Raw genomic sequence first — 15,675 nt, forward strand, 5'->3', positions numbered from 1 at the left:
CTGGCCCGCCTTTCCGAGATTCTGACTTCACTGCTGCAGGGCTGGTCCCAAACTTCGAGCGGCTCCAGAGCTCCCGGGGGTTCCAGTGAACAGCCAGACCTGATGCAGGTATCTTTGAGGCGCAATCCCAACTTTTTTCTGTAAACCACTTTCATTTAGGGATGTTTAGTCTGTGTGCTTTAAGCCATCAAATTTGCAATTCTGCTCAGCAAACCGAATGGTTCTCAGTTGAGGGAGCTGCAGGCCCCTTTTAAAAGGGACTGTCGTATGACGGCCAGTTACACCTTATGAGTGGGTGTTCCAAGCTCTGTTGACAAAGAGAGCTTGTGTTTCTAGGAAAACACAGCTGAAGCCCTGTGAAGAGTAGGATGCCAAGGATGTGCTTGTTTTTCTTGGTTCATTTTCAGTTCCCCGTTTACAAATCTGCTCTGCAAATTTGGAATGGCTACTACTTTAAGCGGCGTTTACCCAAAAATGACTTCTTCCTTACTGCGGCCATCAGAGTAAATACAATACGAACGGACATCTTGGGCAGACACCAGGATGTCTCTTTTTAAATAAACCCCATCCTTTTTTTTTAATAAACCCCTTATCTTTGCTAAAGAAGCTGTGGCAGCAACCAGCTGTCAGATCTCTTTCCCTCCCTTCTCATCCCTCTGAGGATTTCCTTGAACGCATGTGTTTCTGTTCCCTGTCCTGTCACTGGGCCCCCACAGCAGTCACCATCTCAGAGGTGGAGGTGGGGGGTTCAGCCTTCACCCTTCATTTCCACAAACGGCTTTGCCACCTTACTGGGGGGTTGTCTATGTTTCCTTGTCGTTTACAACACTGCCTCACTTCTGTCCCAGATAGTGGCCCTGCAATGCCCCAGACTGAGGCCACTTTTCTCAGAGTTAAAGGAAACGGGAGAGGGATGCGTGGTGTTTGCGCTGCACATCCTATTATCCAACTCACAGATATGCGTGTGAGTCCTCTGGACTTTCCGGCTATGGTCTTTTCAGCCACGTCAGAGATTGTGTCACCTTGACTTATTGAAGGGAGTGACCACATGAGAATCAAAGGCCCTGGGGTTCCTGAAATCCACATACAGATGTCAAATCGCTTCTTGGGTTCTCTCCATAGGCAGCTAAATGACTACACTGTTAACTTGATCTGTTTCCCTCGTACTGGGCCAGGGAACCCTGTTTTATTTTCCAGATACCTGTGCTAATTCTGTGTTTGTGACACTTTCCTAATTCCAAATCTGGGATATTTTTCTACTACTTAAGGTAGATTCCTTAGAAGTTTTTAATTTGGTAAAGAGTTCTCACACCTGGGCAATCTAAGGTGTGAGTCTTAGAGAGAGGACAGATCTCCTTTGACCCAGCAAGTCAGAGCCCTTTCCTGGACAGTGAGTTCTATGCCTGCAGAAGCCAGCATAGCTTGCTGAGCGGTACAGTACCTTGGGCCTGCCATGGACAATTACTTCTGGTTTTGATCTTCACTAAAGACTTTTGCTTCGTCTGCTGGTACACTGCCTTTCTGATCACCTTACAGGTCTGCACCTGCACATGTGTGTGTTCTTTGTAAGTAACAGCCTGTTCTGTTCTTTCAGCCAGTATTGCCTTTTTTATTTTTTAAACTGGTTTCATTCTTTTAAATTAGAACTCCAATAAATAATTGAGCAATCTGGCCTGAGGTCCCTGCCTCCTGGAGGTGGGAGTATGCACACAATCTTTATTGGCAATTTCCACAGAAGGGTGTTGAGCCATTTGCGATGCCATTTCTTTTTCCTCCGGAACAATTGATCACAACTTCTGAGACGCCTCTGATGTCCTTCCAGCGTGCATGTTTCTGCGCATGCTCTGCTGACAAGGATTTGATGCAAACATCGTTTCTTTCAACTTTAGTACATGTATCTGTAGAAAATCTGTGTTCTTGTTGGTTCACAGAGCTGACTTCTTCATTGGTTTCTATGACAGAGCTTTCTGAAACAACAGGCTGGTGTGTGTGTGTGTGTGTGTGTGTCTGTGTGTGTTTGTAGAGGGGGAGAGAGAGAAATAGAGAAAGAGAAACAGCACCCCATGGATTGATTTCCTTTGATCATTACCCCTAGGTTTCCAAGCTTGTCTGCCTCTCCGCTGCCTCTCTGGACTCCCATGCTCCTCTTCTAGCTTTTCTTTTTTCTTCTTTTTTCGAGACAGAGCCTCACTGTCACCCAGGCTGGAGTACAGTAGTGCGATCTCAGCTCACTGCAACCTCTGCCTCCCAGGTCCAAGCCATTCTTGTGCCTCAGCCTCCCAAGTAGCTGGAATTACAGGCACGCGCCGCCACGCCCAGCTATTTTTGTGTGTGTGTTTTTAGTAGAGACAGGGTTTCACCATGTTGGTCAGGCTGGTCTGGAACTCCTGACGTCAGGTGATCCGCCCGCCTCGGCTTCCGGAGTGCTGGGATTACAGGCGTGAGCCACTGCGCCCATTCTTCTCCCTTTTCTTTCTCTGCCCCTCTTACTTCTTTTCTTCATTCCTAACCAATCACATCCAGCTTCACCCACTTTAACACAGAACATTATATATGATTCTAAATTCATTAAACTTAAGAAGTTTTACTGTTATTAAATAGCAGCAGAATAGAATGATGTCTTTTTCGTCTTAAAGAAAGGAAAGGGTGGTAATTAAAATGTTTTCTTTTTTCTCTTGACTTTTGGATACCATATATATGGTTTATATGTCAAAATTTCAATCACCCTGTGTGATCCCATTTTTTTTTCATTTTATATTAAATCAAGAGCATTTTCCCATAGAATTAAATACCCTTAGGAAATATATTTAACTGTGTATAATTTGATGGCATTGTTTTGCTTTAATTTGGGGATACACAATGTAATTACATCCATTGGTTTATTGCTAGTTGTAGAATTACAGGACTTGAAGGTTAGATTTTCAAAGCTTTCAATAAATGTGACCCAACTGCCCACCAGCCGCATATCAGTGCCCAGGTTAGTGTCCATCCATCTGGCATTGAGCAGTATCTTTGAAGAATACAACTTTGCTCATTTAATAGGTGAAAGTGGTATCTTCATATTTCAGTTTGCATTTAATTATCAGTAAGTTGAAGATTTGGAGATAACAGCATTTAGAAAAGGAAAAAGTTTACTTGCAAGAAATGTGGGGGCCACAGAAGGAACTGCTCATCGGATAAAAACATGACAGGTCATTAACACTAAACACCGCAAAATTACCAAGTTTACTGAATTTATAGTTGGCGTGTTTATGGCAGAAAACCAGCAATTTTCTTACAGGGTTATCATTTCTACAAAGACTAGGGTAGTCTTCAGACAGCAGTTTTGCCAAAGTCTGGGATGAAGTTGTTTGCATTAAGTAGTCAGCAGCTTACAGGAAATGCTCAGGAGTTCATTTATTTGGGAGGCTAGAATTAGAGAGGGTTCCAAACATTTGTTTTCCTCTAACCATGAGGCTTAACGGAGGCAAGGGGTCAGTCCTGCTTCCACAAGACTTTTCAGGTGTAGACTGGATTGTAAATTTCTTCTTGTATAACCATACATGTCTTTTGCCCCATTGAATTTTACTGGGGCTTACCTTTTGCTTATTGAATTTTATTTGCTATATATTAAAACTCTATTGCCATATAATGTAAAAAAAAATTCAGTGTCCTTTCCCTTTTGGTTTATATTTTTTGTCATAATTCATGCATCTTTATGTAGTCAAATTCTTCAATTAGTTTCCTTATAATTTCTGCTTTGGCACCACACTTAGAAAATCTTTTTCAGCCAGGTGCAGTGGCTTATGCCTGTAATCCCAGCACTTTGGGAGTCCGAGGTGGGTGGATCACTTGAGGTCAGGAGTTCGAGACCATCTGGCCATCATGGTGAAACCTCATCTCTGCTAAAATTACAAAAATTAGCTGGGTGTGGTGGCACACATCTGTAATTCCAGCTACTCAGGAGGCTGAGGCAGGAGAATCCCTTGAACCCTGGAGGCGGAGTCTGGAGTGAGCCAAGACTGCACTACTGCACTCCAGCCTGGGTGGCAGAGTGAGACACCATCTCAAGAAAGGAGAGGGAGAGAGAGAGAGAAAGAAAGGAGGGAGGGAGGGAGGAAAGAAGGACAGAGGGAGGGAGAAAGAAAGAGAAGGTCTTTTTCAGCTCTTTTTATATTGTTTATAGGCAGCCCACAAAATGGGAGAAAATATTTGCAAATTGTATAACTAATGATGGATTGATATCCAGACTATATAAAGAATTCCCACACTCAATAACAACAAAAACAATTGAAAAACTGACAAAAGGCTTAAATAGGCATTCCTCCAAAGATGTGCAGTGGCAATAAGCAGAGGAAAAGATGCCCAACATCACTAATCATCAGAGAAATGCAAACCAAAACCACAAAGAGACACCACTTCACACTCATGAGGAAGGTCTTTTTTTTCCATAATATGTAGTTAATAACAAGAATTAGGATGTGGGAAAATTGGAACTGCTTTGCGCCGTTGGTGAGAACATAAAATGCTGCAGCCACGCCAGGCACGGCTGCCCACACCTGCGATCCCAGCACTTTGGGAGGCCAATGCAGGTGGATCACCTGAGGTTGGGAGTTCGAGATCAGCCCGACCAACATGGAGAAACCCCATCTCTAGTAAAAATACAAAATTAGCTGGGCGTGGTGGCACATGCCTGTAGTCTCAGCTACCGGAGAGCCTGAGGCAGGAGAATTGCTTGAACCCAGGAGGCAGAGGTTGTGGTTAGCCGAAATTGGGCCATTTCACTTCAGCCTGGGCAACAAGAGCGAAACTCTGTCTCAAAAAAAAAAAAAAAAAAAAAAAAAAAAAAAAAAAAAAAAAAAAAAAAAAAAAAAAAAAAAAAAAAAAAAGGTGCAGCCACTATGGAAAATAGTATAGTGGTTCCTCAGAGTTAAAAATGGAATTACCATATGATCTAGTAGTTCCACTTCTGGGTATATACCCAAAAGAATTAAAAGCAAGGACTCAGATATTTGTATGCCAACATTCACAGTAATGTTCATCACAATAGCCAAAGAGTAGCAGGAATCCAAGTGTCCACTGACAGATGAATGGATAAACAAAATGTGGTCTATACATGCAATAGACTAATCTTTTTTTTTGAGAGAGAGAGAGTCTAGCTCTTTCACCCAGGCTGGAGTGCAGTGGCGCGATCTCGGCTCACTGCAACCTCCGCCTCCCAGGTTCAAGCAGCTCTCCTGCCTCAGGCTCCCGAGTAACTGAAATTACAGGCACGCACCACCACACCTAGCTAATTGTTGTATTTTTAGTAGAGGCAGGGTTTCATCATGTTGTCCAGGCTAGTCTCAAATGTCTGACCTCATGATCCACCCACCTCAGCCTCCCAAAGTGCTGAGATTACAGGTGTGAGCCACCGCACCCGGCCCATACAATGGACTATTCTTTTACCTTAAAAAGAAAACAAATTCCGACACCTGCTATCACACAGATGAACTTTGGAGACATTATGTTAAGTGAATTAAGTCAGATACAAAAGCACAAATACTATATAACTCCACTTATATGAGGTACATAGAGTAGCCAAATTCATGGAGACCTAAGGTACACTGGTGGCTCCTGGGACATGGGGGAGTGGAGAATGGGGAGTTGTTTAATGAGTGCAGTTTCATTCTAGGAAGATGAAAAAGCTCTGGAGGTAAATGGCAATGATTGCTATGTAACAGTGTTAATGTGCTTAATGCCACTGAACTATACACTTAAAAATGGTTAAAGTGGTAAGTTTTATGTATACTTTACCGCATTTAAAAGATATTTTGCTTATATTTTCTCTTAGTACTTTATAACTGCATTGTGTGCTCTTCAGAACCATTCTGGCTATGAAAGCATCAGCAGGCCAGGCGCGGTGGCTCACGCCTGTAATCCCAGCACTTTGGGAGGCCAAGACGGGTGGATCACGAGGTTAAGAGATCGAGACCATCCTGGCCAACATGGTGAAACCCCGTCTCTACTAAAAAAAATACAAAAATTAGCTGGGCATGGTGGCGTATGCCTGTAGTCCCAGCTACTCGGGAGGCTGAGGCAGGAGAATTGCTTTAACCCAGGAGGCGGAGGTTGCAGTGAGCCGAGATCGCGCCACTGCACTCCAGCCTGGTGCCTGGCGACAGAGCAAGACTCTGTCTCAAAAAAAAAAAAGAAAAAAAGAAAGCATCAGCAATTCCTATCCACACTTCAAGTTTACCCATTGGTGGTGGGAGGTTGGTGGTTGGGTGTCTGGTGAAAACTAAAACAAGGCTGAGTTAGAAATGAGGACAGACTGGCCAGGCGCGGTTGTAATCCCAGCACTTCGGGAGGCTGAGGCGGGAGGATCACCTAAGGCCAGGAGTTCGAGACCAGCCTGGCCAACATGGTGACACCCTATCTCTAGTAAAAATACAAAAATTAACTGGGTGTGGTGGCACACGCACCTGTTATGGCAACTACCCAGGGGAGGCTGAGGCAGGAGAATTGCTTGAGCCCAGGAGACAGAGGTTGCAGTGAGCCAAGATTTCACCACTGCACTCCAGCCCAGCCAGCAGAGCAAGACTCTTTCTCAAAAAAAAAAAAAAAAAAAAAAAATTAAATGAGGACAGACCTTGAGAGATGGAGTCAGGTGTGCTCGTCAGGCTCTTTTGATGACAAGGAACATGGATTTTCTTAGACTACCTGTCCCACTTACCATCACTGTATAACAAACTTCCCCAAAATTTTGTTAAGCAAAACCTTTTCATTATGTCACAAATTCTGTGCGTCAGGAATGTGAGCACAGCTCAAGCTGGGCAATTCTGCTCATGATGTTGGCTGAGGTCACTCAGCAGGACTCAGCTGATGAATGGGCTGGACCAGAGGGCCCGAGACTGCCTCACTCACCTGCCTGGTGCCTTAGTAGGGATGATGGGATGGATGGCTGCACTCAGCTGGACGAGGCCTGTAGACTGGAGAATCTACACATGACCAATTCAGATGATCGTCTCAGGGCAGTTGAATTTCCTACATGATAGTTCAGGTACCCTTGAGAAAGCATCCAAAGACAGCCACGTGGACGCTGCACGGTTTTTCTGACCTAGCCCTTGAAGCCACATAGTGTTACTTCCACTGCATTCTGTTGGCTACAGTGTATGTCAGCTCAGCTTCAAGGCGGCAGGAATCATCTGGACCTCCTGTTGGAGGAGTGGCAAGGTCACACTGAGGAGAGCATGTGGGCTGGAGATGGTGCTGTAGCCATCTTTGAAAAATAGAATCTCCTCGGGCTGGACGTGGTGGCTCACGCCTGTAATCCCAGCACTTTGGGAGGCCGAGATGGGTGGATCACTTGAGGTCAGGAGTTCAAGACCAGCCTAGCCAACATGGTGACACCCCATCTCTTTAAAAAAAAAAAAAAAATAGAATCTCCTCCACTGCTAAGAAAGAGAGGATTTATTATAAAAATACAAAAGACTAGAATTAGGAAAACCCTGGAATGGACCAGCTACTCTGTCTCTGACCTCTGTAGGGCTGCTTTGCCCTCTCTGTACTGTTTCTCTTGGTCTTGTTCGATTTCCCTCAGCCTCTGCTCCTCCCCTTTGCTCTGCTCCACTGGCCTTTGACCTGCTATGGCCTCGCCCCCCACTTTCTCAAGCTTCCCCAAATGTATTAGTTCAGATTCCGGAGAGAGGCTCTGACTGGCTCATCTCATCTGTCTCAGCACCACATGGTCCAATCAAATGGAGGAGCTGGCACAGGCTGGGAGAAATGGGAAAGGGGAGCTCGGCGGCTCTCAGGTCACCCTGCACTGGTTCTCACGCCTGGCTGCATATTCAGATCACCTGTGCAGCTTTCAAAACAAGCCCACGACCTGGGTCCCACCCTCAGAGATTCTGGTTCAATGGATCTGGGGTTAGAGACTAAGCATGCTTATTGTTTTAGATGCATGGAGCCCACGCTTCTCCCGAAACCAGGGAAGTCTGCTGCAAGCTGTGATGACCGGGGAATAGCCAGCAGGTGTGGACAGCAAGCTAACCCAGAGAGGATCATTTACCGGACAGGGAAAGAAAAACAGGCTTTTCTTGTTTTTGAGCATGGGTTGTTGCTTTTGTCGCAAATCTCAAAGAATTTGTGAGCTCAAAGAGAACTTAGAGACAATCTAATATAACACATTCATTTGCAGGAATGGAATAGAGCGAACAATCCCTCCTGGTTTAGCTGGGACTGCCCCAAATTTAACACTGAAAGTCCTGCCATATCCCAAGGAAATCCCCCAGTCCCAGGCAAACCGAAGAGGCTGTACCTTCTACAGAAACCGCAAACCCGTTAGCAGTTACTCCTTGTCCTCCCTGCCCCCAGCTGCTGGCAACCATTTATCTACTTTCTGTCTCTACTGATTTGCATATTCTGGAAAGTTCATATAAATGGAATCCCACAATATGTGGCCTTTTGTATCTGGCTCATCTCACTTAGCATGTTTTTAAGTTTCATTCATGAAGTAGCAGGTTCACAAACTTCATTTCTCTTTATGGCTGAATAATACTCCCTTCTGTGGCTTTACCACCTTCATCTGTTGATGGACATTTGGGTCATTTCCACTTTTGGGCGAGTATGAATAACAGCTCCTGTGAACATCTGTATGCAGGTTTTGTGTGGGCATATGCCTTTCATTTTCTTGGGTATACACTAAGTGGAACTGCTGGATCATATGGTAACTCTATGTTTAACATTTTGAAGAACTGCCAGACTTTATTAAAGTCTCTGTATCATTTTATGTTTGCACCAGCGCAAACATGAAGGTTCTAATTCCTCCATAGCCTCACCAGCACCTATTATTATCTACCTTTTGATTCTAGTCATCCTAGTAGGTGTGAAGTAGTATCTCATTGTGGTTTAGATTTGCATTTCCCTGATGATTAATAATGTCGAATATCTTTTCATGTGCTTATGGGCCATTTGTGTATCTTTTTAGAGAAATGTGTATTCAGATCATTTGCTCATTTAAAAACTGGTTTATCTTTTTATTACTGAATTGTAAGAGTTCTTACATATTCTAGATATAAGTCCCTTGTCAAATACATGATTTACAAATATTTTCTTCCATTCAGTGGTTTTCTTTTCATTTTCTGGAAGGTATCCTTGAAGCACAATAGTTTTCAATTTTGATGAAGTCCTATTTATCTGTTTATCTACTTTTTTTGTTGCTTTTGCTGTTGCTAAGAAACCACTGCCTAATCTAAGATCATGAAGATTTAAGCCTATGCATTCTTTTGAGAGTTTCATAGTTTAACTCTCACATTTATTTAGGTATTTGCTCCATTTTGATGAAGTTTTGTGTATGGCATGAAGTAGGAGTTCAATTTCAATCTTTTGCATATGGTTATCCTGTTGTTTCACCATCATTTATTGAAGAAACTTCCTTCTCCACTGAATGGTCTTGGCACCCTTTTAGAAAACAAGTTGACCACAGATGTATAAATTTCTGTCACGATTCTCAATTCTATTCCACTGACCTATGTATCTATCCTTACACCAGTACCATACTGTCTGGCTTACTATAGATTTGTAGTAAGTTTTGAAATAGAGGAATGTGAGTCCTTCAGCTTAATTCTTCATTTTTAAGATGGTTGTGGTTATTCTGGATACCGTGAATTTCCATATTTTTTTTTAGTTTTTCTCATTACTGTTGGGTTTATTTTATTTTTAATTAATTTTTAATTGACAAATAAACATAGTATATATTTATCATGTATAACATGTTTTAAAATATATATACATTATAAAATGGCTAAATTGAGCTAATTCACAAATTTATATGATTTTCAAGATCAGTTTGTTGATTTCTACAAAAAAATCCAGGTGAGATTTTGATAAGGACTGCATTGAAACTATAGATCACTCTAGGGAGTACTGCCGTCTGAACAATATTAAGTCTTTCAATTCATGGACATGGATGTCTTTTCATCTCTTTAGGCCTTCATTAATTTCTTTCAGCAGTGTTTTGTAATTTGAGTGTACTAGTCTTACACTTCTTATGTCAGACATTCCCAAGTATGTTACTCTTTTTGATACTATTATAAATAGAATTTTTAGATTAATTTCATTTTCAGATTGTTTAGTGCTAGCATATAGAAATACAATTGATTTTTTGATTTTTGTATATTGATTTTGTATCTTTGCTGAACTTATTAGTGCTAGTAATTTTTAGTGGATACTTCATAATTATATAAGACTTATATCTGCCAATAGATGACATAGAGTTTATTTCTTCCTTTCAGATCTAGATGCCTTTTATTTTATGTTATTTTCTAATTACTTTGTCAGTTAGTTGAATGTTGAGTAGAAGTGGTGAGCACATTCTTTTTTTTTTTTTTTTTTGAGATGGAGTCTTGCTCTGTCACCAGGCTGGAGTGCAGTGATGTGATATCGGCTCACTGCAACCTCTGCCTCCTAGGTTCAAGCAATTCTCCGGCCTCAGCCCCCCGCTGTACTAGGACTACAGGTGTGTGCCACCATGCCTGGCTAAGTTTTGTGTTTGTAGTAGAGATGGAGTTTCACCATGTTGGCCTGGATGGTCTTCCTCTCTTGACCTCATGATCTGCCTGTCTCAGCCTCCCAAAGTGCTGGGATTGCAGGCTTGAGCCACCACACCTGGCCAAGCATAGACATTCTTATCTTGTTCCTGATTTTAGAAAAAAAAGCATTTGTCTTCCACCATTATCTATGAGTTTTCTTTTTGTAGATACCCTTTATCAGGTTTAAGAAGTTCCCTTCTAGTCCTAGTTGAGTGTTTTTGTCATGAAAGTATATTCAATTTTGTCAAATGCTTTTCCTGTGTCTACTGAGATGACCATGTGGCTTTTTTCAATTTCTCTATTTATGTGGTATATTACATGATTTATTTTCATGTATTAACAACCTTATATTCCTGGGATAAATTCTATTTGGTCATGGTGTATAATTCTTCTATTTCACTGGTATTTTGTTAAAGGATTTTGACTATATTCATAAGGGATGTTGAGCTGGAGTTTTATTGAGTTGTCTCTGTTTGGTATCAGGGATAATACTGGCATCATAGAATGAGTTGGGAAATATTCCCCCCTGTAATATTTATTGAAAGAGTTTGTGAAAAACTTGGTATTCATTCATTTTCAAATGTTTGCTAGAATTCGCCACGTGAAGCCGTCTAAACCTGGGGCTTTCTTTGTAGGTAGTTATTTGGTTACTAATTCAGTCTCTTTACTTGCATCATTGTCTTCATAGCATTCATCTTGAATGATTACACAACACTGTGTCAGGTACAGTGCTAGAAAAGGGAAAGGGGCTAGATTCATTCATTTATGTGGGTTCTTTTAAAACACTTATTGAGTACCCCTGGTTGTGTTCTATGTTCAGTCCTGAAGCTACTAAGACAAACAAGACAGCCACAGGAAGCTACCCTTAGGACCAGGGAGCGAACATGCTGATTTCAGATCAGAGTGTGGGTGGCCAGCTGCTGAGTGTGAGAGGAGACCCAGCAGTTCTCACTGGTGTTGGAGTCCTTCTTCGCTCCGAACAAACCATGATGCCTGAGTCCTCTGGTACTTTGTAGGTTATGAAATGCTTTCACTTATAAAATTTCATTGCATTTCATCCTTACTTTGCAATTCAACTTTACAGGCAATCAGCAAAGTTCATGACCCCTCTTGCAAAAGAAGACAAAACCAATGTTCAGAGGTCAGTATGAATTCAAACTTGTAGAAAGTACTCGCCCCATGTAAGGCTCTAGGAGACATAGGAATGACAAGGTTCTTGCCTTCAAGCAGCTGTGAGTCTGAGACAGAAAGAGACAGGAAGTCAGACAGACATAACAATCTATGTTGGTCATTTCACAGGGTGAAATGGGGGCAGAGAGGAGGGGGTTCAGAAATGGTTTCGCCGTGAATGTGGCCCTTAAAATGTGGCTAGGAGCAACCTGGACGTTAGACCAGGAAATAACAAAAGTCATTCAGAACTAGGATGACCATATGTCCTAGTTTCCCCAGAATAATACGTTTGCTTCTGTTGTCACAGTTTAAGTATCAGTAGCCCCCTTTTCTTCCTCTCAAAATACCTGTTTGATCTATGCATGGTTTCAAAGCATTTCCCTAAACAATTGTTGTAATTATGAAGGAAAAAATGGTAATTTTACAGTAGAGAAATCTGGCAGATGCTTAATCCAGGAACCAAGATCAGTATCTTCACAGATGGTACCAATGGGCATCATGTGCATCCTGTTAGGATGTGTGGAGAGCTTTCCATGCCACCCACAGAGGGGTCCAGACTGCGTTGTTCTGGATCTCCGTCGTAACTTAAAGGGAAACCTTTACAGTGTCTGGAGCCCTTGATGTCCTGCAAAGGAAGGAGGAGCGTGTCCTTAAGTTCCTGGCAGCAGGAACCCACTTAGGTGGCACCAATCTTGTCTTCCAAATGGAACAGTACATCTATAAAATGAAAAGTGATGGCATCTACATCAGAAATCTGCAGAGGACCGGGGAGAAGCTCCTGCTGGCAGCTCGTGCCATTGTTGCCACTGAAAACCCTGCTGATGCCATGTCATGTCCTCCAGGAACCCTGACCAGAGGGCCGCGCTGAGTTTGCTGCTCCACTGGAGCCACTCCAAATGCTGCCGCTTCACTCCTGGAACCTTCACTAACCAGATCCAGGCAGCCTTCCGGGAGCCACGGCCTCTTATGGTTATGACCCAGGGCGGACCACCAGCCTCTCATGGAGGCATCTGAAGTTAACCTACCTACCATTGCTCTGTGGAACACAGATTCTCCTCTGCGCTAGGTGGACGTTGCCATCCCATGCGACAACAAGGAAGCTCACTCAGTGGGCTGATATGGTGGATGCTGGTTTGGGAAGTTCTGTGCATACGTGGCACCATTTCCCGTGAACACCCGTGGGAGGTCATGCCTGATCTCTGCTTCTACAGAGATCCTGAAGAGATTGAAAAAGAAGAGCAGGCTGCTGCTGACAAGCCTGTGACCAAGGAGGAATTTCAAGGTAAATGGACTGCTCCGGCTCCTGGGTTCACTGCTACTCAGCCTGAGGCTGCCGACTGGTCTGAGGTGTGCAGGTGCCCGCTGTGCCTATCCAGCAGTTCCCTGCTGAAGCCTGGAGCACTCAGCCTGCCATGGAAGACTGGTCTGCAGCTCCCACTGAATGGGTAGGAGCAACCATTAAGAACAGTCTTAAGCTGTTCTTCGCGGCTCCTAAGCAACATGGAAATAAGGTTGATGGAAACTAAACATCAGTTTCTAAAACCCATCAGTTTCTTTAAAAAAAATTTTTTTTTAATGTGCTGAGAAGGGCCAGGCGTGGTGGCTCACACCTGTAATCCCAGTACTTTGGGAGGCTGAGGTGGGGAGGTGGGCAGATCACCTGAGATCAGGAGTTCGAGACCAGCCTGGCTAACATGGTAAAACCCCATCTCTACTAAAAATACAAAATTAGCTGGCCGTGGTGGCATGCACCTGTAATCCCAGCTACTAAGGAGGTTGAAGCAGGAGAATCACTTGAACCTGGGAGGTGGAGGTTGCAGTGAGCCAAGATCGCGCCACTGCACTACAGCCTGGGCGACAGAGTGAGACTCCATCTTAAAAAAAAAAAAAAGAAAAAAAAGAAAAGTGCTGAGAAGGACACAACAGCACTTTTGTGATATTGTTGCCAGAAATATCTAAACTGAATCTAATGACTAAGAAATATCAGACAAACCCCAACTAAGGGACATTCCACACAACAATTGAGACACAAAGCATGTGAAGGTCACGAGAAATGAGAAAGACTAAGGAGCCATTCGAGATTGAAGGAGACTAAAGAGAAATGACAACGAAATGCAACACATGGTACAAGATTATATCCTGAATGGAAAAAGAACGCATTAGCGGGCCATGTGAAATCTGAATACTGCAGATTAGATAACAGCACTGCTATTTTTTTTTTTTTTTTTTTTTTTTTTTACTTGGGTGTTTTTTTTTTTTTTTTTTTTTTGAGACGGAGTTTCGCTCTTTTTACCCAGGCTGGAGTGCAATGGCGCGATCTTGGCTCACCGCAACCTCCGCCTCCTGGGTTCAGGCAATTCTGCCCCAGCCTCCTGAGTAGCTGGGATTACAGGCACGCGCCACCATGCCCAGCTAATTTTTTGTATTTTTAGTAGAGACGGGGTTTCACCATGTTGACCAGGATGGTCTTGATCTCTTGACCTCGTGATCCACCCGCCTCGGCCTCCCAAAGTGCTGGGATTACAGGCGTGAGCCACCGTGCCCGGCCAGCACTGCTATTAATGTAGAAGGTCCTTAGGTTTAGGAAATACACATCAAAGTATTTAGAGTTTTTTTTAAGTGCCACAGTCTGGATGATGAATGGTGATCATTTATCATCAAGAAAGGCTGTGGCCTCCCTTTCCACAACCCAGTCAGAACCTGGCCCCCTCTACTCCCAGGCTGTGGGCCTGTCACCATCAACCCCTCAGATGGCCACTCGGCTCCTCACCACTCAGGACCTTCAGATGGACCAGGGGCTGGTGTGAAAGAATTTCCAGACTGCGTGTTCTCCAAGCTGACAAAACCAAATCCGCTCCCACACACAACGGTGCGCAAGGGGTCCATAAACTTCTTGGGAGACATAAAGGAGTTTTAATTTTGATAATAAAATAAATCTGTCCCTGTAACAGCAAGATTATAAACAATATTTGGTTTCAGAATTTTACCTCACCAACACTTCATGCTGCAAAACTCCTGGGCCGCCAGGGGTGTGCCCTTCAGGAATGCCCACACACACAGAGGCACACACACCTCAGCCCCGTGACACAGCCTGGGTCAGCACAGGCGGGAGCCGTGTTGATTCCCCTGTCTTACTTACCCTCATAAATCAGAGGCCTGCTTGATATGGCTCCAACTTCTGCTCTGTGAAGCATCTGGAACCGGAACTTGCCCCAGGGTTGTGAGAAGACCATTACCTCCCTGCAGGCTGGACCAGAAGCTTCGAGCCAGTGGCCAGACACCCCATTGTCTGGGATTATCTGATTTCAGTCCGTAGGGTTGTTTTCCTGTTGTTACTTGATTCTCTCAACAATGAGTGTAAAAATAGAATCTTCCTGATTAGCCCAGGGTTTTAAAATTACCAACAAAATGGTGCAGTAGATGTCTTTTTTGACCTTAGATCATTTTTTAAAGGCTATCCTCTCTGACACAACCAAAGGTAAATTGAACATTGCATTCAAAGAACCCAGTTTTCCTTTCTTCGGAGTAAGGGATTGATTAGTGGTTATATGGTAATTTGTATAATCCTCCAAAGGACAGGTAACGAAATGCCAGAACCCTTTGGAAAAAAGCAATCAATTGATTTGGAGAATAGTAAATGTGACTTTAGAAAAGCAGATTTTAAAAATTTCAGAGAAAAGTACGTATTTATTCATTCAAGTATTCATTTTTTTTAATTGACAAATAACTACATATTCATGGGGTACATAAAGATGTTTCAATACATTTAATGTCCAATGATCAGATCAGGGTAACTAGCATACCCATCAGCTCAAACAGTATTATTCCTTTGTGTTGGGATCATTCAGCATCCTCCTTCTAGCCATGTAGCCATTTGAAACTGTATATTATTGGGTTTTGTTGCGGGGGGTGAGGGAGGGTTGTTTGTTTTCTTTTCTCTTTTTTTTTTTTT

General features: G+C 43.1%; 1 pseudogene; it reads left to right on the forward strand.

Annotated features, from left to right (window-relative positions):
• The first annotated feature begins 11,437 nt into the window (after nucleotides 1-11,437).
• Nucleotides 11,438-13,249, forward strand: LOC108298944 (annotated as a pseudogene).
• Nucleotides 13,250-15,675: the final 2,426 nt, after the last annotated feature.

Source organism: Cebus imitator, unplaced genomic scaffold (assembly GCF_001604975.1).
Source record: "Cebus imitator isolate Cc_AM_T3 unplaced genomic scaffold, Cebus_imitator-1.0 Scaffold21, whole genome shotgun sequence".
Classification (NCBI taxonomy): domain Eukaryota; kingdom Metazoa; phylum Chordata; class Mammalia; order Primates; family Cebidae; genus Cebus; species Cebus imitator.